General features: G+C 42.3%; 6 non-coding genes and 2 pseudogenes across 6 annotated transcripts; all 8 read left to right on the forward strand.

The window, feature by feature from the left end:
- Nucleotides 1-4,871: 4,871 nt before the first annotated feature.
- Nucleotides 4,872-5,066, forward strand: LOC141150520 (U2 spliceosomal RNA). The gene has a single exon (XR_012246702.1). It is a non-coding gene; the product is annotated as a U2 spliceosomal RNA (small nuclear RNA).
- A 1,108-nt stretch (nt 5,067-6,174) lies between these two features.
- LOC141149440 (U2 spliceosomal RNA) lies at nt 6,175-6,365 on the forward strand. The gene has a single exon (XR_012245737.1). It is a non-coding gene; the product is annotated as a U2 spliceosomal RNA (small nuclear RNA).
- A 2,849-nt stretch (nt 6,366-9,214) lies between these two features.
- Nucleotides 9,215-9,395, forward strand: LOC141150809 (U2 spliceosomal RNA; annotated as a pseudogene).
- A 1,105-nt stretch (nt 9,396-10,500) lies between these two features.
- LOC141149740 (U2 spliceosomal RNA) lies at nt 10,501-10,691 on the forward strand. The gene has a single exon (XR_012246026.1). It is a non-coding gene; the product is annotated as a U2 spliceosomal RNA (small nuclear RNA).
- Nucleotides 10,692-11,799: 1,108 nt separating this feature from the next.
- LOC141274072 (U2 spliceosomal RNA) lies at nt 11,800-11,990 on the forward strand. The gene has a single exon (XR_012322364.1). It is a non-coding gene; the product is annotated as a U2 spliceosomal RNA (small nuclear RNA).
- A 6,096-nt stretch (nt 11,991-18,086) lies between these two features.
- LOC141150656 (U2 spliceosomal RNA) lies at nt 18,087-18,298 on the forward strand (annotated as a pseudogene).
- Nucleotides 18,299-19,413: 1,115 nt separating this feature from the next.
- On the forward strand, nt 19,414-19,604 carry LOC141274073 (U2 spliceosomal RNA). Its single transcript, XR_012322365.1, has one exon. It is a non-coding gene; the product is annotated as a U2 spliceosomal RNA (small nuclear RNA).
- Nucleotides 19,605-20,719: 1,115 nt separating this feature from the next.
- Nucleotides 20,720-20,910, forward strand: LOC141274074 (U2 spliceosomal RNA). The gene has a single exon (XR_012322366.1). It is a non-coding gene; the product is annotated as a U2 spliceosomal RNA (small nuclear RNA).
- Nucleotides 20,911-21,144: the final 234 nt, after the last annotated feature.

The raw sequence follows: 21,144 nt of genomic DNA on the forward strand, positions 1-21,144 counted from the left end.
GAAATCCTTTCTATCCAGGATTATCCTCGACGTGGAGACTATGATGTAACCTTTACTGGCGAAGGTATTTTCAAAGATGTTTTGTCCAGAGTTAAGTTGGTAGAAAATAGCCCTGGTCTAAAAGGGATTCAGATCATCGAGCACGTCCTGGATGAGGTAAAGATGGTGGTTGTGAAAATCTTCTCACCCTTCATAACGGCACCAGAGGTTATTTCCTTTTTGTCAGTTTATTTTAAAAGTGTGAAATTGATTGGGAAAGTGTTGAATGAGTTTAACATCTTGACCTCAAAATGGAAGTTTTTAGTAAAATGTGAAAGAGACCCTAAATTCCCTGGAGGTGTGAGACTTCCTCCAGCTCGATTTAAAATAGGGCAAACTAATGGGGATTTTTTTTTCTCAGGAATGACACTTTTCTGTAGGTATTGTGGTCTCTATGGGCACTCTAAGGATAGTTGTGGTGCCACTTGTAGAAATTGTGCCAGTACTGAACATGACACAAAGGAGTGCCCAAATGAAAAAAAATGCTCTTTTTGTCGGACACCTGGTCATTTCTATTTTTCTTGCCCTCACAGGTTCAGAGAGGATGAACAAAAACAAAAGGAGAAGTCCAAGACATCCGGGAATGGACGGGCCAATCAGACCACCCCTCAGGAGGAGGAACAGCAACCTGGAGCCTCGGGAGGTGATAAGGGCGCTTCGACTAGTAACAATCCCTCCGAGTCAATGACAGGTAACTCACAGGAGCCCAGGAGCTGGCTGAAAGACCATAAGGAGGCTGAAAGGAAGGCTGAGAAAGATCATAAAGGGGCGGTCGGTAAGGCCAAAAAAGAGCGCCAAAAGGCTGACACCGAGCCCAAAATTCCCACTGGGTCTCACGAGAGCGAGGGCGGTACGTGGCATTTGGTGAGGTCTCATAATAAGAAAAAGAATGGTTCCATGGAGGTGGCTAATAGGGAGGAGATGGATACATCCCCTCACGGGGGTGTAGACTCTGGAATCCCGAGGTCCCGGGGCTCTGCTGCCCCAGGTGGGGCCCTGAACCTGGCTGCCTCCGGGGACTCTGAGGCTCCGCCATGTGCGCAGCCTGCACCTGTGTTACGACCCTCTGCGGGTCAGCAGGGGAGTGCGGAGCCTCTCGGAGACCCACCTGACGAGGACCTAAATGGTCAGCCTATGGAGACCCAGTGTAACCTTTCTCTCAATATCCTTCCGAGCTACACCCCAGTAGCGTCGGGTCTTAATTTAAGTGAATGTTCCTTCTCCGATGATGAAGACTCTTTGATAACGGTGGATTCAGAAGAGGGCGTTGGTGAAAGTCCAAGTGGTCTGATCCGTCCATCGGATAGGTAAAGTCCAGTTTTTGTTTCTTCCTAACCATTTGTTATGATGGCTGACATTAGTGGTGTTTCCCTCAATGTGAGAGGCATAGGATCCAAGACCAGAAGAGCTACTGTTTTACATTTTTTAACCTGTTTTACAGCTTCTGTTTTCTTTTTACAAGAATGTCATAGCCCTCATAAGATTTCTTACAAAAAATATAAGGAAGAGTGGAAACATGGTCCATCGGTCTGGTCTGGATCAAATGCAACCGGATCAGCCGGGGTAGCTATACTTTTTAAGGGAAATGTGTCTATTGATTTTATCCAAGATATTTTACCGGGTCGTATTCTTTTAGTTAAGGCTTTTATTGATGGGACAAGATGGCAGTTTTTAAATTTTTATGGGTCACCTGATAAAAATGAAAGGGCTGATATGCTGGAAATTTTACCTTTATTTATTAACATTTCTGAACCTTTTATCCTGGCAGGTGATTTTAATTGTATTTTAAAAGGCGAAAGCCGACGCTCCGGTTCCGTGAGTAGAAATTATGACAAAACGTCTGGAATGTTAAGCAATATTATAAATGATTGTAAATTAACTGATGTGTATAAAGAATGTAACAAGGATAGCCCGATAGACGCTGGTTTCACCTGGAGCAATTCTACATGTAGCTCCAGGATAGATTTTGTTTTAGGTTCAGAAGAAATACTGCCAGTGAAATGTGAAGTTTTAACTAATATTCTCTCAGATCACAAGGTTTTATCTTTTAGAGTGAGGATTAATGGAAAGAAGAAATGTGGTAAGAAATCTTGGAAATTTAATGTGTCCCTTTTAAAAGATCCACAAATTTTATCGGATTTTATTGAGTTTTATGTAAACTGTAGAAAAAGGAAAAACCCCAATATTTCTTTTAGCTCCTGGTTTGATAGAATGAAAATAAGCATTAAAGATTTCTTTATTAAGAAAAGCATACAAAAAGCTAAAGAAAAGTTTGAGATCTATAATTTTCTTAATATCAGGTTACAGACATTGTACAAATTCAAAGACAATGGTCTGGATGTAGGTAATGATATATTGAGTCTTAAAGGAGAAATTTCAAAGTGGTTGGAACAAAAAGGAAAAGAACTGATTTTTCGTTCAAAGGTAAAACACGTAGAAGAGGATGAGACTTGTTCCAGGTATTTTTTTAAGAAAAACAAACAGGCGAAAACAATAATTGATAACATAGATGGAGATAATAATATCAACGTTATATTGGATAAGGTAAATGTCTATTTTAATGATCTTTTTAATGTAAAAACTGTAGACCATGATTTAATACACACTTTCCTGGGGGAGATCAAGTCCACCCTAGATGCTGATGCCCAAAGTTTTTTATCCCAACCTCTATGTGAGGAAGAGATTTTAGAAACCATGAAGAGTTTTAAAAATGGTAAAGTGCCTGGCCCTGATGGTATCCCCATAGAGTTTTATATAAGTTTTTATGATATTTTAAAAGATGATTTGTTTAATTTGTTTTCCGAAGTTTTTAATAATAAGGTTTTACTCAACTCATGGAAGAAAGGTGAGGTATCACTACTATACAAAAAAGGTGACAAAACGGATCTTAAAAACTGGAGGCCGATAACTCTTTTAAATAGTGATTACAAAATTATGGCTAAGATCTGTGCAAATCAGTTGAAAAAGGTGATACATAAAGTAATTCATGCAAATCAGGTATGCGGGGTACCTGGGTGTAGTATCTGGGACAATTTAAACCTGGTGAAAGATTGTATTGAAGATGTAAAAACCAGAAAGACAAAGATGTCAATCCTAGCGGTGGATTTTGAGAAAGCTTTTGACCGCATGTCTCATTTTTATCTTTTTAAAGTTTTAGAAAAAATGGGCATTCCGGGTGGGTTTTTATTGTCTCTTAAAGCTTTTTATAATGATTGTACGAGTAAGATTTTAGTTAATGGTTTTAAAACAAAAGAGGTAGTTTTAAAATCAGGGGTGAAGCAGGGTTGCCCTTTGTCCCCCCTGCTTTTTACATGTGCTATAGAACCCCTTTTATGTACAATACGCCGGGATAAGCAAATATGTGGAGTACCCTTACCCGGAGGGAACGGTCTACAAGTTAAAGTTGTAAGCTATATGGATGATGTAGCAGTGTTTGGATGTGATGTACCTTCAATACAAAAAACGATAAGCCAAATTCAGTCTTTTTGTACAGTTTCCGGTTTTAAAATTAATCTTACTAAATGTAATATTTTAAATGTCGGGGGGATGAGTTTACATGATGTACCAATTGCAGTTACAGATTCCATTACTATTTTAGGTGTTTCTTTTAATGAATCTAATAATGGTTTTAATAGCTGGGATGCGGCAGCACAGAAAATTAATCAGAAAATCTGCATGTGGAATATGAGAAAGCTGTCAATGGAAGGTAAAGTTCTGATTGTAAAAATGGTGATATTACCTATCCTGTTATATCTTAGTTTGGTGTTCCCCCCTCCTACAAATTTGTTGAAACGAATTACAAAAGTATGTTTTACCTTTTTTTGGGGCTCAAAAATGGAGAAACTCAAAAGAGAAATTGTGACAAAGCCAAAGGTTAAAGGTGGGAAAGATTTCCCTGTTTTAGATAAGTTTCTTTTAATACATTTTTTCTGTTTCTGTTTTAAAACCCTTTTTAAAGATAATTACCTTTCCTATTTTATGCGTTTTAACACTGGTTTTCTCATGAGAAGGTTTGGTTGGTTTGAAACAGTTTTATCCTCTCCTTATGCTTTTAACCTACCTGCACATTATGAGATTTTAAAGAAAATTATTCTTGATTTTAATTTGAATAAGAAACAGACAGGGGATCTATGTAACAGCAAGACACTACTCAAACAAATTAGTACTGATGTGACGTTGTGTGATATTGAACGTTATGATGATGACAAAACTGTACACATATGGAAAATGATTAATGCCCCTTATCTTTTTAATGTACAGAAAGACATGTCTTGGAGCTGCGCACACCACTGTCTTCCTTGCCGGGCATTCCAGTACAGAAGAGGTTTTGTGAGGTCTGCCATCTGCCCAAGAGAAGGTTGTCAAGAAGAAGAGACAGTGAAGCATCTTTTATGGACTTGTGATTTTGCTAAAGAGTTCTGGAGAAGACTAATTCCCCTGCTGGAGAAAATGGTGGACCTCAAGGACTTTAATTTTGCATCAGTGTTATATGGTCTTCTGGAATGCCCAACAATGGACCAAAAAATAATGGCGTGGAAGATAGTGAATTGTGCCAAGATAGCGCTCTGGAATGCTAGAAATATTGCTGTTTTTAAACATGAAATGTTACCAGTAGATGATGTTTTAGCCTTTTGTAAAAGTGAAATGTACATATACTATTTATTGGACAGGAAAAAGAATGTAACGTTGGCAGGCAAATGGCTTTTTAACCTATGGAATATTTGAAGTCTTGTAAAATTTGCTGTGATGGAATTTTTATTTTTCTTTGAAGTCCCGAAAGTGTAATGTGGATGTAATGGTTTTATTTCTGTAATTTGTTAAATTTTAAATAAACGGTTTTTATCCCCATGTGGGGGATAGCCAAGTTAAAAAAATCTGTTCTTATCAGTTTAATATCTGATACGTCCCCTATCTGGGGACCATATATTAAATGGATTTTTAGAACAGGGAGACGGAAAAAGAGCTTGCTCTGTCCACTCCACACATTGACCTGGTATTGCAGTATCTCCAGGACCGGTGCACCCCTTCTTTAATGCAGTTTCTAAAATCAGAAAGAATTGAATTCAATGTTTTTTGTTCATTTTGCTTGTTTGTCGGATTTTGGGATGTACTCTTTGGCTTTGCTTTTCTTCTCCTCATTGGATTTTTCATGCTCAAAGTTGCAGAAGCCAGATGACAAGCTCATTTTGGTTCAACTTCAGCAACTGTGCATTGCATTGCCATGTAATGTAATGCAATGCTATCTATCTAGCTCTCCCTCTTTACTTCCTTTTGGATAAACAGACATATTAGGCAAGCATTTTGGAGCTTTCACCTAAATAACTACAGGTGGTGAGATAAGCTGCACAATATAATTGACCTTTCAGTATATTGTTGCACACACACCATCTATTTAGCAAATGCCCTTGTTATCAACAGCAGCCTTTTAAACTCACCTGAGCTAACAGGTATGTGCGCTGGTTACTCAGCTGCGCTTAAAATTTCTTTTTTGGTTTGCTACAATGCCTTTTCTGAAACGTTGTCTCCCTCTGCTGGAACACTGACTTCTTTCATTTAATGCCTGCAGACTATAAAAGAGAATCCAACCCAAAAATTTTGGTTGATTAGTCTGTGGCATTCTGTTAAACTGTTGCTTATGGTGGTCTCTGTGAGCTTCTCAGTGACATTCAGCCAGCCAGGTATCCTGCCTGCAGTAGATGGAATGTGGCAATGGAACGCTGGCTGCGCGTGTCATAATAGGCTCTGAGCCTTTATATACCTGCGCACAGCAGCAGCCACCTTCAGTCTGCTGCTGGACAGCCAGCAGCAGCAGGAAAGGTAAGTAATCAGCAGCCCTCCTGCTAAGGGTAGACAGCTGCTCGTTCCACCCCCCCCCCGCCTTAATTGGTTCTCCTCCCTTCCAACGGTGTTGAGGCGGGTGGGAGCAGCAGGGGGTGAGGGTGCTGTGTTTAAAGAGGTGGAGTTATGCAGATCTAAAACGCGTGGATTGCAGCAGCAGCAAGCCGAAAAGTGCAGGCATGTAAGGGATCTAGAGGTTGACAACATGTCTTCTTAACGGGAGTCTAGGAGCCCATCTCCACAAATGGACTTTTCAGGATCCTTGGGTGGCACCGTAGTTCGAAACCAATTCTGGTTATCGCTTCTCGGCCTTTTGGCTAAGATCAAGTGTAGTATCTGTTCTTATCAGTTTAATATCTGATACGTCCCCTATCTGGGGACCATATATTAAATGGATTTTTAGAACAGGGAGATGGAAAAAGAGCTTGCTCTGTCCACTCCACGCATTGACCTGGTATTGCAGTATCTCCAGGACCGATGCACCCCTTCTTTAATGCAGTTTCTAAAATCAGAAAGAATTGAATTCAATGTTTTTTGTTCATTTTGCTTGTTTGTCGGATTTTGGGATGTACTCTTTGGCTTTGCTTTTCTTCTCCTCATTGGATTTTTCATGTTCAAAGTTGCAGAAGCCAGATGACAAGCTCATTTTGGTTCAACTTCAGCAACTGTGCATTGCATTGCCATGTAATGTAATGCAATGCTATCTATCTAGCTCTCCCTCTTTACTTCCTTTTGGATAAACAGACATATTAGGCAAGCATTTTGGAGCTTTCACCTAAATAACTACAGGTGGTGAGATAAGCTGCACAATATAATTGACCTTTCAGTATATTGTTGCACACACACCATCTATTTAGCAAATGCCCTTGTTATCAACAGCAGCCTTTTAAACTCACCTGAGCTAACAGGTATGTGTGCTGGTTACTCTGCTGCGCTTAAAATTTCTTTTTTGGTTTGCTACAATGCCTTTTCTGAAACGTTGTCTCCCTCTGCTGGAACACTGACTTCTTTCATTTAATGCCTGCAGACTATAAAAGAGAACCCAACCCAAAAAGTTTGGTTGATTAGTCTGTGGCATTCTGTTAAACTGTTGCTTATGGCGGTCTCTGTGAGCTTCTCAGTGACATACAGCCAGCCAGGTATCCTGCCTGCAGTAGATGGAATGTGGCAATGGAACGCTGGCTGCGTGTGTCATAATAGGCTCTGAGCCTTTATATACCTGCGCACAGCAGCAGCCACCTTCAGTCTGCTGCTGGACAGCCAGCAGCAGCAGGAAAGGTAAGTAATCAGCAGCCCTCCTGCTAAGGGTAGACAGCTGCTCGTTCCACCCCCCCCCCGCCTTAATTGTTTCTCCTCCCTTCCAACGGTGTTGAGGCGGGTGGGAACAGCAGGGGGTGAGGGTGCTGTGTTTAAAGAGGTGGAGTTATGCAGATCTAAAACGCGTGGATTGCAGCAGCAAGCCGAAAAGTGCAGGCATGTAAGGGATCTAGAGGTTGACAACATGTCTTCTTAACGGGAGTCCAGGAGCCCATCTCCACAAATGGACTTTTCAGGATCCTTGGGTGGCACCGTAGTTCGAAACCAATTCTGGTTATCGCTTCTCGGCCTTTTGGCTAAGATCAAGTGTAGTGATCTAGTGGTTGCTGCCTTGGTCTTGGCTGAGAGGTGCTCGGGGTACCCGGCTCCTTGGCCTGGGGGGATCGCTCTGTCTTTCAGCAGGGCTTCACCCCCCTGCTGCTATTAGGGAGTTGGATTAGTCCCCGGGCAACGGGAGGCGATCAACCTGCCCTCAGGGTTCTGAGTGGGCGAGCTTTATTTCGGTCTTCGTGGAGTTGAAGATGGAGGAACAGAATTTGCATGAAGTGCCACCTTATGCAAGGGTGAAGAATGGAGTTCGCTTTCTGTTTGAAGATCCAGGAAAGAGAGAAATTGGTTTAAGTTTCCTGGTGGAGAAGATTTTTGGACTTTTGGGAGTACAGAAGGAGCATATTCTGTCTATGTTGGAGTTTCCAAAAAGAGTTTTTTTTTATTTTATTTTCTGTTCGGAAGAGAAGTATTCGGATTTTTGGAGAAGAATGGACTTGGTGAAGGGAGACCAAATTCTGGAGGGAGTGAAGATAGTGCCACATTTTCCAAGAAGGGAAAGGTTGGTCATTGTGAGAATGTACAGTCCAGTGGTTCCAGAGGAGGAGATTATTTATTTTTTGTCCCGTTATTTTGATGAAGTCTCTGCAGCAGGGAAAATCTTTAATGACTATGGTTTTTGGACAACAAAATGGAAGTTTGTAGTGAAAGTCAAATTGGATCAGAATGGTGAGATGATGCTTCCACCCAGTCGCTTTAAGATTGGGTCTGTGAATGAGGACATGTTTTTTTCTGGGATGCCTGATTTTTGCAGATAGTGCAAACAGTATGGTCACAGGAAGGAGGAATGTTCTTTTTTTTTGGTGTTCCAGATGTGAGAAGAGAGGTCATACTCAAGAGGACTGTGAGAACAAGAAACTATGTAATTTGTGTGGGAAAGATGATCATTTGTATGAAAGTTGCCCGGAGAGAAAAAGGGAAAGAGGAAGTAAGGTAAAAGCTTTTGGTGTAGAACCTCGAGAGAAGATGATAAAATCTGGGGTAAAGGAGGGGAAAGTTGATGGGGGAGGGGTTTCTGTTGGGAAAGAGGAAGTGAAAGAGTTGGTGAGTAAGAAGAAAGGAGATGGTAGTGAATTGAAGATACAGAAGACAGAAGATGGGAAAGTAGAAGTGGATGTGGAGGAGATCATGGGGGGCTGTGAGGTTGGGGGAAAAAAAGTGGAGGTGGAGATGGAAGAAAGTATATGTCAGGCAGGATCTACAGGTACTGTTGAGCAGTTCACGTCCAGTAGTATTTGTGGGGTTCAGAAGGATGGTGTGTTAAAGAGTAAAACAGGTGAGGCCTGAGTTAGGAAGATGAGTGATGCTCATTATGAGGCTTTGTATCGTACTTTTGAGAGGGAAAAACGTTTGGGGCATCTTAGGGAAAATGTTATGTGTCGTTTAAAAGATGATAAAGACGGATTTCTTGAGCAATATCAAATGCAGTTAGGTCATAGGAAAAGGATAAGTGAAGAGTTAAGACTAAACAAGGTTAGTCATAGGACTTTGGATATAATTGGGATTATCGCCTACGATAATGGGTTCAGATATTTTACATGAGTGAGATGTTGTCTCTTATAATTTGATGTACTTCAGTATGAAGCATTTATATTTTTTTAAATTAAAAAGAGGAGAAAACCATGATGATGAGTAGTTTTTGGCAATTATTCGAAGAATATATTCGGTTTTGCTATATAAAAACTAAACCTGAATGGTTTAAAAAAAAAAAAAAAAAAAAATCTGTTCTTATCAGTTTACTATCTGATACGTCCCCTATCTGGGGACCATATATTAAATGGATTTTTAGAACAGGGAGATGTAAAAAGAGCTTGCTCTGTCCACTCCACGCATTGACCTGGTATTGCAGTATCTCCAGGACCGGTGCACCCCTTCTTTAATGCAGTTTCTAAAATCAGAAAGAATTTAATTCAATGTTTTTTGTTCATTTTGCTTGTTTGTCGGATTTTGGGATGGACTCTTTGGCTTTGCTTTTCTTCTCCTCATTGGATTTTTCATGTTCAAAGTTGCAGAAGCCAGATGACAAGCTCATTTTGGTTCAACTTCAGCAACTGTGCATTGCATTGCCATGTAATGTAATGCAATGCTATCTATCTAGCTCTCCCTCTTTACTTCCTTTTGGATAAACAGACATATTAGGCAAGCATTTTGGAGCTTTCACCTAAATAACTACAGGTGGTGAGATAAGCTGCACAATATAATTGACCTTTCAGTGTATTGTTGCACACACACCATCTATTTAGCAAATGCCCTTGTTATCAACAGCAGCCTTTTAAACTCACCTGAGCTAACAGGTATGTGCGCTGGTTACTCTGCTGCGCTTAAAATTTCTTTTTTGGTTTGCTACAATGCCTTTTCTGAAACGTTGTCTCCCTCTGCTGGAACACTGACTTCTTTCATTTAATGCCTGCAGACTATAAAAGAGAACCCAACCCAAAAAGTTTGGTTGATTAGTCTGTGGCATTCTGTTAAACTGTTGCTTATGGCGGTCTCTGTGAGCTTCTCAGTGACATTCAGCCAGCCAGGTATCCTGCCTGCAGTAGATGGAATGTGGCAATGGAACGCTGGCTGCGCGTGTCATAATAGGCTCTGAGCCTTTATATACCTGCGCACAGCAGCAGCCACCTTCAGTCTGCTGCTGGACAGCCAGCAGCAGCAGGAAAGGTAAGTAATCAGCAGCCCTCCTGCTAAGGGTAGACAGCTGCTCGTTCCACCCCCCCGCCTTAATTGGTTCTCCTCCCTTCCAACGGTGTTGAGGCGGGTGGGAACAGCAGGGGGTGAGGGTGCTGTGTTTAAAGAGGTGGAGTTATGCAGATCTAAAACACGTGGATTGCAGCAGCAGCAAGCCGAAAAGTGCAGGCATGTAAGGGATCTAGAGGTTGACAACATGTCTTCTTAACGGGAGTCCAGGAGCCCATCTCCACAAATGGACTTTTCAGGATCCTTGGGTGGCACCGTAGTTCGAAACCAATTCTGGTTATCGCTTCTCGGCCTTTTGGCTAAGATCAAGTGTAGCATCTGTTCTTATCAGTTTAATATCTGATACGTCCCCTATCTGGGGACCATATATTAAATGGATTTTTAGAACAGGGAGATGGAAAAAGAGCTTGCTCTGTCCACTCCACGCATTGACCTGGTATTGCAGTATCTCCAGGACCGGTGCACCCCTTTTTTAATGCAGTTTCTAAAATCAGAAAGAATTGAATTCAATGTTTTTTGTTCATTTTGCTTGTTTGTCGGATTTTGGGATGGACTCTTTGGCTTTGCTTTTCTTCTCCTCATTGGATTTTTCATGTTCAAAGTTGCAGAAGCCAGATGACAAGCTCATTTTGGTTCAACTTCAGCAACTGTGCATTGCATTGCCATGTAATGTAATGCAATGCTATTTATCTAGCTCTCCCTCTTTACTTTCTTTTGGATAAACAGACATATTAGGCAAGCATTTTGGAACTTTCACCTAAATAACTACAGGTGGTGAGATAAGCTGCAAAATATAATTGACCTTTCAGTATATTGTTGCACACACACCATCTATTTAGCAAATGCCCTTGTTATCAACAGCAGCCTTTTAAACTCACCTGAGCTAACAGGTATGTGCGCTGGTTACTCTGCTGTGCTTAAAATTTCTTTTTTGGTTTGCTACAATGCCTTTTCTGAAACGTTGTCTCCCTCTGCTGGAACACTGACTTCTTTCATTTAATGCCTGCAGACTATAAAAGAGAACCCAACCCAAAAAGTTTGGTTGATTAGTCTGTGGCATTCTGTTAAACTGTTGCTTATGGCGGTCTCTGTGAGCTTCTGAGTGACATTCAGCCAGCCAGGTATCCTGCCTGCAGTAGATGGAATGTGGCAATGGAACGCTGGCTGCGCGTGTCATAATAGGCTCTGAGCCTTTATATACCTGCGCACAGCAGCAGCCACCTTCAGTCTGCTGCTGGACAGCCAGCAGCAGCAGGAAAGGTAAGTAATCATCAGCCCTCCTGCTAAGGGTAGACAGCTGCTCGTTCCACCCCCCCCCCGCCTTAATTGGTTCTCCTCCCTTCCAACGGTGTTGAGGCGGGTGGGAACAGCAGGGGGTGAGGGTGCTGTGTTTAAAGAGGTGGAGTTATGCAGATCTAAAACGCGTGGATTGCAGCAGCAGCAAGCCGAAAAGTGCAGGCATGTAAGGGATGTAGAGGTTGACAACATGTCTTCTTAACGGGAGTCCAGGAGCCCATCTCCACAAATGGACTTTTCAGGATCCTTGGGTGGCACCGTAGTTCGAAACCAATTCTGGTTATCGCTTCTCGGCCTTTTGGCTAAGATCAAGTGTAGTATCTGTTCTTATCAGTTTAATATCTGATACGTCCCCTATCTGGGGACCATATATTAAATGGATTTTTAGAACAGGGAGATGGAAAAAGAGCTTGCTCTGTCCACTCCACGCATTGACCTGGTATTGCAGTATCTCCAGGACCGGTGCACCCCTTCTTTAATGCAGTTTCTAAAATCAGAAAGAATTGAATTCAATGTTTTTTGTTCATTTTGCTTGTTTGTCGGATTTTGGGATGGACTCTTTGGCTTTGCTTTTCTTCTCCTCATTGGATTTTTCATGTTCAAAGTTGCAGAAGCCAGATGACAAGCTCATTTTGGTTCACCTTCAGCAACTGTGCATTGCATTGCCATGTAATGTAATGCAATGCTATCTATCTAGCTCTCCCTCTTTACTTCCTTTTGGATAAACAGACATATTAGGCAAGCATTTTGGAGCTTTCACCTAAATAACTACAGGTGGTGAGATAAGCTGCACAATATAATTGACCTTTCAGTATATTGTTGCACACACACCATCTATTTAGCAAATGCCCTTGTTATCAACAGCAGCCTTTTAAACTCACCTGAGCTAACAGGTATGTGCGCTGGTTACTCTGCTGCGCTTAAAATTTCTTTTTTGGTTTGCTACAATGCCTTTTCTGAAACGTTGTCTCCCTCTGCTGGAACACTGACTTCTTTCATTTAATGCCTGCAGACTATAAAAGAGAACCCAGCCCAAAAACTTTGGTTGATTAGTCTGTGGCATTCTATTAAACTGTTGCTTATGGCGGTCTCTGTGAGCTTCTCAGTGACATTCAGCCAGCCAGGTATCCTGCCTGCAGTAGATGGAATGTGGCAATGGAACGCTGGCTGCGCGTGTCATAATAGGCTCTGAGCCTTTATATACCTGCGCACAGCAGCATCCACCTTCAGTCTGCTGCTGTACAGCCAGCAGCAGCAGGAAAGGTAAGTAATCAGCAGCCCTCCTGCTAAGGGTAGACAGCTGCTCGTTCCACCCCCCCCGCCTTAATTGGTTCTCCTCCCTTCCAACGGTGTTGAGGCGGGTGGGAACAGCAGGGGTGAGGGTGCTGTGTTTAAAGAGGTGGAGTTATGCAGATCTAAAACGCGTGGATTGCAGCAGCAGCAAGCCGAAAAGTGCAGGCATGTAAGGGATCTAGAGGTTGACAACATGTCTTCTTAACGGGAGTCCAGGAGCCCATCTCCACAAATGGACTTTTCAGGATCCTTGGGTGGCACCGTAGTTCGAAACCAATTCTGGTTATCGCTTCTCGGCCTTTTGGCTAAGACCAAGTGTCTTGTCTGGGGTCCTTGAGTGTTTTCCCTTGGCCTTCCGGCATCGCCATCTTGATGGCTTAAGCCGGTTGCTGCTTTAGGGGGAGAACGAGGAGGAACGAGAGAGTGATCATAATGGGCGTGAAGATACGCTATGCTGGGACCGATGACAATCGGGTTCGCAATGCATTCCGCATTGAAGTTGATGCTGCTGTCAGAGAGCGTTTCAATCTGTCGTATATGGTGCACGAGGTGATCTTCAAAATCCTGGAAGTAACAAGAGAAAACATCGTCTGCCTGCAGGAATCCCGGAAAGAAGGACGGTATGTCTTGGTGCTGCAATCTATGGCGGCTTGCCGGAACCTATACAAGAAGTTGAGGGAGCAGGAGAAGAATCCAACCTTGGATGGTTTGACCTTTACAGTCTTGTACTCCAAAGGTGATGTTCCCCTAGTCATTTTTATGTATAATCCCTTTGTGCAAGAACATGACATTGCGGCTTTTCTTAAGAGGCATTGTGACTTTGTGAGCAACAGTCACAAAATAATGAACGAGGAGAACTTATGGACTGGCAAATACAGATATTTTGTCAGATTTGGGGAAAGTTCTTCGGAGCCTGGAGGTGTTCATTACCCTCCCCAAAGTTTCTCCATCGGGAGAGATAGGGGTATTCTCTTCTTTCCTGAAGCCCCAGTTTTTTGCAGGAAATGTAAGAAGTACGGCCACTTACAAGAGGTTTGTACTGCTGTGCCTGTTTGCTCCAAGTGCAACCAAAGTGGGCATGTTGCTAAGGACTGTACCAATCCGATTGTTTGCAATGCTTGTGGTATGGAGGGGCATGCCTTTAAGGATTGTACTCGTCGTGCGAACGAGGGCAAGGCAAGGGCATACTCTGAGGTGGTCGCGAACTCTCCGAGGCCTAGGAGTGTGGCACCTGAGGCCGCAGTTTCTTCCAGGGTGAAGGTAGTGGAACAGCGTGTGGAGACTGCTCCAGTGAGGGCGTCTGCTGACCTACTGATGGAGCCCGGGAGAGTGGAAGAGGTTCTGGCAGCTGAGATGGACATTTCTTCCTATCAGGGGGGTTTCATCGACTCCTTTTGTGAGGAACGTGAGGGAGCCTTGGAAACCCCAGGGGACCCGGCTCTCAGTTGGAGCGCTGAAAGTATGGATGAAGAGGGAGTTGGAGGTCAAGGAGACTTCACTGAGACTGGGGTGAGGTCTTCTGAGGAACCGGACCGCGCTAAGAATAAAAGGGCCCGGTTGTCTGAATCATCAAGTAGCCAATGCGTGGCAAGTCCGGTGAGTGAGCGGGATTACCCAGCGGGTTCTCTTTCTCCTGCGTCAACGGCTTACCTGGAGGAGAATTTGGAGTCCACTATCTTTCAGCTAGGCGGGAGTTCGCCAGATGACAAAGGATAAGGAAGGCGTGTTTTTTTTTTTCCTGAGACTGGTGTTTGTGGTTTTTGAGCCAAAGAATGGTCTCTAAACCAAATTGGGACATTGCGTCCCTTAATGTAAGACTTTTAAAGTCTAGAGTTAGAAGATCTGTGATTCTGGACTTCTTACATAACCATTCTTTTGATATTATGTGTCTACAGGAGTGTGGTATAGAAGAACCCCTGGAAGACGCTGATTGGCCATATGGCCAGCATATCTGGTCTGGCTCTAGTGGGAATAAAAATGATGGAGTTGGGATAGTATTAAATAATAGAAATTTTGTTTTTGAATGTTATAAGGTAATAGAAGTGGGTCGTTGCATTTCTGCAGTTGTGTGTGGGAGGGGGTGGAAAGTTAAAATTATAAATATTTATGGTCCTACAAAAAAAGAAGACAGGTTAAGTTTATTAGATAAATTATGTTTAGAATTACCTGGTAGGATCCCTGTGATAGTAACAGGTGATTTTAACTGTGTAACTGATGGGAAAGTTGATACCTCAGGAAAAAATTGGCAAACATTATTTCAGATTTTTTCTTTTTTGATGCTGCTGAGGTTTTTTTGGGGAAGCCACCACCACCAACCTATAAAGCGGACAGGGGTGGGATAACATCTAGGATTGATAGGATGTTTTTTTCTAAAAATATAATATGTGATGGTTTTTCTCAATTTCCAGTTCCTTTTTCGGACCATGTGTGCCTGAAAGGTGAGTTTAGAGGGGATTTAAGGCGGGTGCATGGGAGAGGTGTATGGAAATTGAATGTGAGTTTGCTTGAGGATGAGAGAATTGTGAATGATTTTAAGAAAAAATATAGTTGGTGTAAATCTCAAAAGAGTAAGTTTGAAAGTGTGTTGGTGTGGTGGGATTGGATGAAGCATGAAGTGCAAAAGTTTTTTCGTCGATGGGGCTATAAAAAGGCTGCCATGGTAAGGAGTCAATATAAAGATTTAATGATGAGGGTGGAATGACTGGAAAAATGAGGATGTGTGGTGTGGATGTGGATGATTTATTAAGAAGTGCGAGAGAGGATTTGAAGAGGACTTTGGAGAGGAAGGGAAGGGAAATAATTTTTAGGTCTAAGGTGGTCCATCTTGATAAAGATGAAAAGTGTTCAAGATATTTCTTTAAAAAAATAAATGGTAAGAAGGAGGGTATGGAGGAGATTTTTGATGTGGATGGTGTTTGTGTGAGTGGGGAGGATGTAATGAAGGAAGTGGTCACGTTTTATGCTGAGTTGTTTGGCAGGAAGTGGGTGGATGAGAGTTTGAAAGAAGAAGTGCTTAAGACTTTGGATTGTAAGGTGGATAAGGATGGATGTTCTGGTCTATGTGAGGCAGTGATTGAGGAGGAAGTTAAGAAAGCGGTGTTTGGTGCAAGGAAAAATGTGACGCCTGGGAAGGATGGTTTGCCTGTGGAGCTATATGTTATGATGTGGGAAGTGATGGGTATGGATTTAGTGGAAGTGTGTCAGTTTATGTGGGAGAATGGGATGCTTGCGGGTTCAATGAAGGAGGGAGTGGTGGTCTTAATCCATAAGAAAGGGGATAAAAGGTGTTTGAGTAATTGGAGGCCAATTACGCTTCTGAACGCCGATTACAAGGTATTCAGTAAAATTTTGGCGTGTCGGATGCGTGTGGTTGTAGCTGATGTGATTGGTAAAGATCAAGTGTGTGCAGTGCCTGGTAGATGTATGACGGATAATCTGTGTCTTTTAAGAGATGTGTTGTGGGATTGTAAAGTAAGAAAGCAGAAGTGTATGGTGATGGCTGTTGACTTTGAAAAGGCGTTTGATCGCGTGTCTCATGTGTTTCTATTTGAGGTTTTGCGTAGAATGGGTTTTCCGGAGAAATTTGTGCATGCCGTGAGAGGATTGTATGGGGAGGTGGTGAGTGAATTTCTGGTGAATGGGTTTTTGAGTGAGAAAGTGTGTATTAGGTCTGGTGTGAGGCAAGGTTGTCCCATGTCACCGGTATTATTTGTGTGTGTGATTGAGCCACTGCTGTGTATGATTCGGAAAGAGAAAGTGGTGCGTGGTTTGTTAGTGCCAGGGAGTGGTGGAATGACTGTGAAAGTCTTAGGATATATGGATGATGTAGTAGTGGTGAGTGAGAGTGTGGCCTCTATGGAGAGAGTAAAATTGTTGTTGAATTTTTTTTGTGGCGCGTCAGCGTTTCGTGTGAATTGGAACAAATGCATGTTTAAATGTTTTGGTGACAATAGGATTAAGATGGATGGTGTGGCTGGTGTGGATGGTGCAATTAAAGTGTTGGGAGTTTTTTTTAATGATGATTTGAAAGGTTATGAGAGTTGGGATGAATGTGGTGAGCGGATTGTGCGGAAGATGAATTTTTGGAAGTTACGTTCTTTGTCTTTGGTAGGGAAGGTTCTTATTATTAAGGCTGTTATTCTCCCTATTTTGCTTTATGTTTCTTGTATTTTTCCAGTGCCCTATAGGAAAATTAAAAAAGTGGAGAAACTAATTTTTGTGTTTTTTTGGGGCAGTAGGATGGAAAGACTTAAGAGAGAGATTTTGTTTAAGCAATATTTGTATGGGGGACTGAAGTTTCCGAATATTGAAGTGTTTCTAACATTGCATTTTATTAAGACTACGGTCATTTTGATTGGGAAGAATAATAAAGGGGCATTTATGTGTAAGTATTTGGCTGGATGGATGCTGTATGGTCTGAATTGGGTGAAGCGTGATAAGAATGTGCCTGTTGCTTTTAAGTGTCCTGAGTGGTATGGTTTGATTGAGAAGTTTGTGAGGAAGAATGATTTGTTAGCAGTTGCAATGAAAGACTTTATGTTGGTTAAGAAGGTGATGGGGAAGATGTGTGTGAATGAGTGTGAGAGTAATGTGGTGGGATTGCGTTCTATGGAAGTTGCGCGGGTATGGAAGAAGTTAAGCATTCAGGGTGTGTCGAATAGACAGCGAGATATAGTATGGATGGGCCTTCATAATATTTTGCCAGTGAGGGATTTTCAGAAGAAAAGAGATCTCATAAGATCTGCAGTATGTCCAAGGGATGGTTGTGGAGCGAATGAGACGGTGAGGCACCTTATGTGGGATTGTAATTTTGCGTATGATGTGTGGAAAGGTGTGGGTGGACTGTGTAAAGGGGTTGCTGGTGTGAAGTTTATTGATTGGAGAGTGGCTATGTTTGGTTTTGGTGCTAGTCGTCGTGGCCTAGAAAGGATGATGTGGTTTATTATGGTGTGTGTGCAGGAGAGCTTGTGGGATGTGAGAAATTTGTGTGTGTTTAAAAGAGTAAATTTAACAGTAAATGATTGTATTAGGTTGATCTTAGCAAGACTATATGTAATCTATTTGTGGGATACAAGAGAAGGTGGTGGTGGTGGAACAGATTCTGAAGGTGTGTGGAAATACCTTAAGTGGCAGGATATGGTTAAATACCGTTGATATTTTTTCTGGAAATGTCTCTGGCATAGGATTACTTGTTTGTATTTTTGTTGAATAATACTTTAATAAAGAAACCACAATGATGCTTATGAAGTGGCAGTATAACTTATGACGAAGTCTGGTTAACTGTTTGCTTATATCTAAACCTGAGTGGTTTTAAAAAAAAAAAAAAAAAAAAAAATCTGTTCTTATCAGTTTAATATCTGATACGTCCCCTATCTGGGGACCATATATTAAATGGATTTTTAGAACAGGGAGATGGAAAAAGAGCTTGCTCTGTCCACTCCACGCATTGACCTGGTATTGCAGTATCTCCAGGACTGGTGCACCCCTTCTTTAATGCAGTTTCTAAAATCAGAAAGAATTGAATTCAATGTTTTTTGTTCATTTTGCTTGTTTGTCGGATTTTGGGATGGACTCTTTGGCTTTGCTTTTCTTCTCCTCATTGGATTTTTCATGTTCAAAGTTGCAGAAGCCAGATTACAAGCTCATTTTGGTTCAACTTCAGCAACTGTGCATTGCATTGCCATGTAATGTGATGCAATGCTATCTTTCTAGCTCTCCCTTTTTACTTCCTTTTGGATAAACAGACATATTAGGCAAGCATTTTGGAGCTTTCACCTAAATAACTACAGGTGGTGAGATAAGCTGCACAATATAATTGACCTTTCAGTATATTGTTGCACACACACCATCTATTTAGCAAATGCCCTTGTTATCAACAGCAGCCTTTTAAACTCACCTGAGCTAACAGGTATGTGCGCTGGTTACTCTGCTGCGCTTAAAATTTCTTTTTTGGTTTGCTACAATGCCTTTTCTGAAACGTTGTCTCCTTCTGCTGGAACACTGACTTCTTTCATTTAATGCCTGCAGACTATAAAAGAGAACCCAACCCAAAAAGTTTGGTTGATTAGTCTGTGGCATTCTGTTAAACTGTTGCTTATGGCGGTCTCTGTGAGCTTCTCAGCGACATTCAGCCAGCCAGGTATCCTGCCTGCAGTAGATGGAATGTGGCAATGGAACGCTGGCTGCGCGTGTCATAATAGGCTCTGAGCCTTTATATACCTGTGCACAGCAGCAGCCACCTTCAGTCTGCTGCTGGACAGCCAGCAGCAGCAGCAGCAGGAGAGGTATGTAATCAGGAGCCCTCCTGCTAAGGGTAGACAGCTGCTCGTTCCACCCCACCCCCCGCCTTAATTGGTTCTCCTCCCTTCCAACGGTGTTGAGGCGGGTGGGAACAGCAGGGGGTGAAGGTGCTGTGTTTAAAGAGGTGGAGTTATGCAGATCTAAAACGCGTGGATTGCAGCAGCAGCAAGCCGAAAAGTGCAGGCATGTAAGGGATCTAGAGGTTGACAACATGTCTTCTTAACGGGAGTCCAGGAGCTCATCTCCACAAATGGACTTTTCAGGATCCTTGGGTGGCTCCGTAGTTTGAAACCAATTCTGGTTATCGCTTCTCGGCCTTTTGGCTAAGATCAAGTGTAGTATCTGTTCTTATCAGTTTAATATCTGATACGTCCCCTATCTGGGGACCATATATTAAATGGATTTTTAGAACAGGGAGATGGAAAAAGAGCTTGCTCTGTCCACTCCACGCATTGACCTGGTATTGCAGTATCTCCAGGACCGGTGCACCCCTTCTTTAATGCAGTTTCTAAAATCAGAAAGAATTGAATTCAATGTTTTTTGTTCATTTTGCTTGTTTGTCGGATTTTGGGATGGACTCTTTGGCTTTGCTTTTCTTCTCCTCATTGGATTTTTCATGTTCAAAGTTGCAGAAGCCAGATTACAAGCTCATTTTGGTTCAACTTCAGCAACTGTGCATTGCATTGCCATGTAATGTGATGCAATGCTATCTTTCTAGCTCTCCCTTTTTACTTCCTTTTGGATAAACAGACATATTAGGCAAGCATTTTGGAGCTTTCACCTAAATAACTACAGGTGGTGAGATAAGCTGCACAATATAATTGACCTTTCAGTATATTGTTGCACACACACCATCTATTTAGCAAATGCCCTTGTTATCAACAGCAGCCTTTTAAACTCACCTGAGCTAACAGGTATGTGCGCTGGTTACTCTGCTGCGCTTAAAATTTCTTTTTTGGTTTGCTACAATGCCTTTTCTGAAACGTTGTCTCCTTCTGCTGGAACACTGACTTCTTTCATTTAATGCCTGCAGACTATAAAAGAGAACCCAACCCAAAAAGTTTAGTTGATTAGTCTGTGGCATTCTGTTAAACTGTTGCTTATGGCGGTCTCTGTGAGCTTCTCAGCGACATTCAGCCAGCCAGGTATCCTGCCTGCAGTAGATGGAATGTGGCAATGGAACGCTGGCTGCGCGTGTCATAATAGGCTCTGAGCCTTTATATACCTGTGCACAGCAGCAGCCACCTTCAGTCTGCTGCTGGACAGCCAGCAGCAGCAGCAGCAGGAGAGGTATGTAATCAGGAGCCCTCCTGCTAAGGGTAGACAGCTGCTCGTTCCACCCCACCCCCCGCCTTAATTGGTTCTCCTCCCTTCCAACGGTGTTGAGGCGGGTGGGAACAGCAGGGGGTGAAGGTGCTGTGTTTAAAGAGGTGGAGTTATGCAGATCTAAAACGCGTGGATTGCAGCAGCAGCAAGCCGAAAAGTGCAGGCATGTAAGGGATCTAGAGGTTGACAACATGTCTTCTTAACGGGAGTCCAGGAGCTCATCTCCACAAATGGACTTTTCAGGATCCTTGGGTGGCTCCGTAGTTTGAAACCAATTCTGGTTATCGCTTCTCGGCCTTTTGGCTAAGATCAAGTGTAGTATCTGTTCTTATCAGTTTAATATCTGATACGTCCCCTATCTGGGGACCATATATTAAATGGATTTTTAGAACAGGGAGATGGAAAAAGAGCTTGCTCTGTCCACTCCACGCATTGACCTGGTATTGCAGTATCTCCAGGACCGGTGCACCCCTTCTTTAATGCAGTTTCTAAAATCAGAAAGAATTGAATTCAATGTTTTTTGTTCATTTTGCTTGTTTGTCGGATTTTGGGATGGACTCTTTGGCTTTGCTTTTCTTCTCCTCATTGGATTTTTCATGTTCAAAGTTGCAGAAGCCAGATTACAAGCTCATTTTGGTTCAACTTCAGCAACTGTGCATTGCATTGCCATGTAATGTGATGCAATGCTATCTTTCTAGCTCTCCCTTT

Source organism: Phyllobates terribilis, unplaced genomic scaffold, assembly GCF_046119375.1.
Source record: "Phyllobates terribilis strain yellow unplaced genomic scaffold, ASM4611937v1 Scaffold_5__5_contigs__length_657084704, whole genome shotgun sequence".
Lineage (NCBI taxonomy): Eukaryota > Metazoa > Chordata > Amphibia > Anura > Dendrobatidae > Phyllobates > Phyllobates terribilis.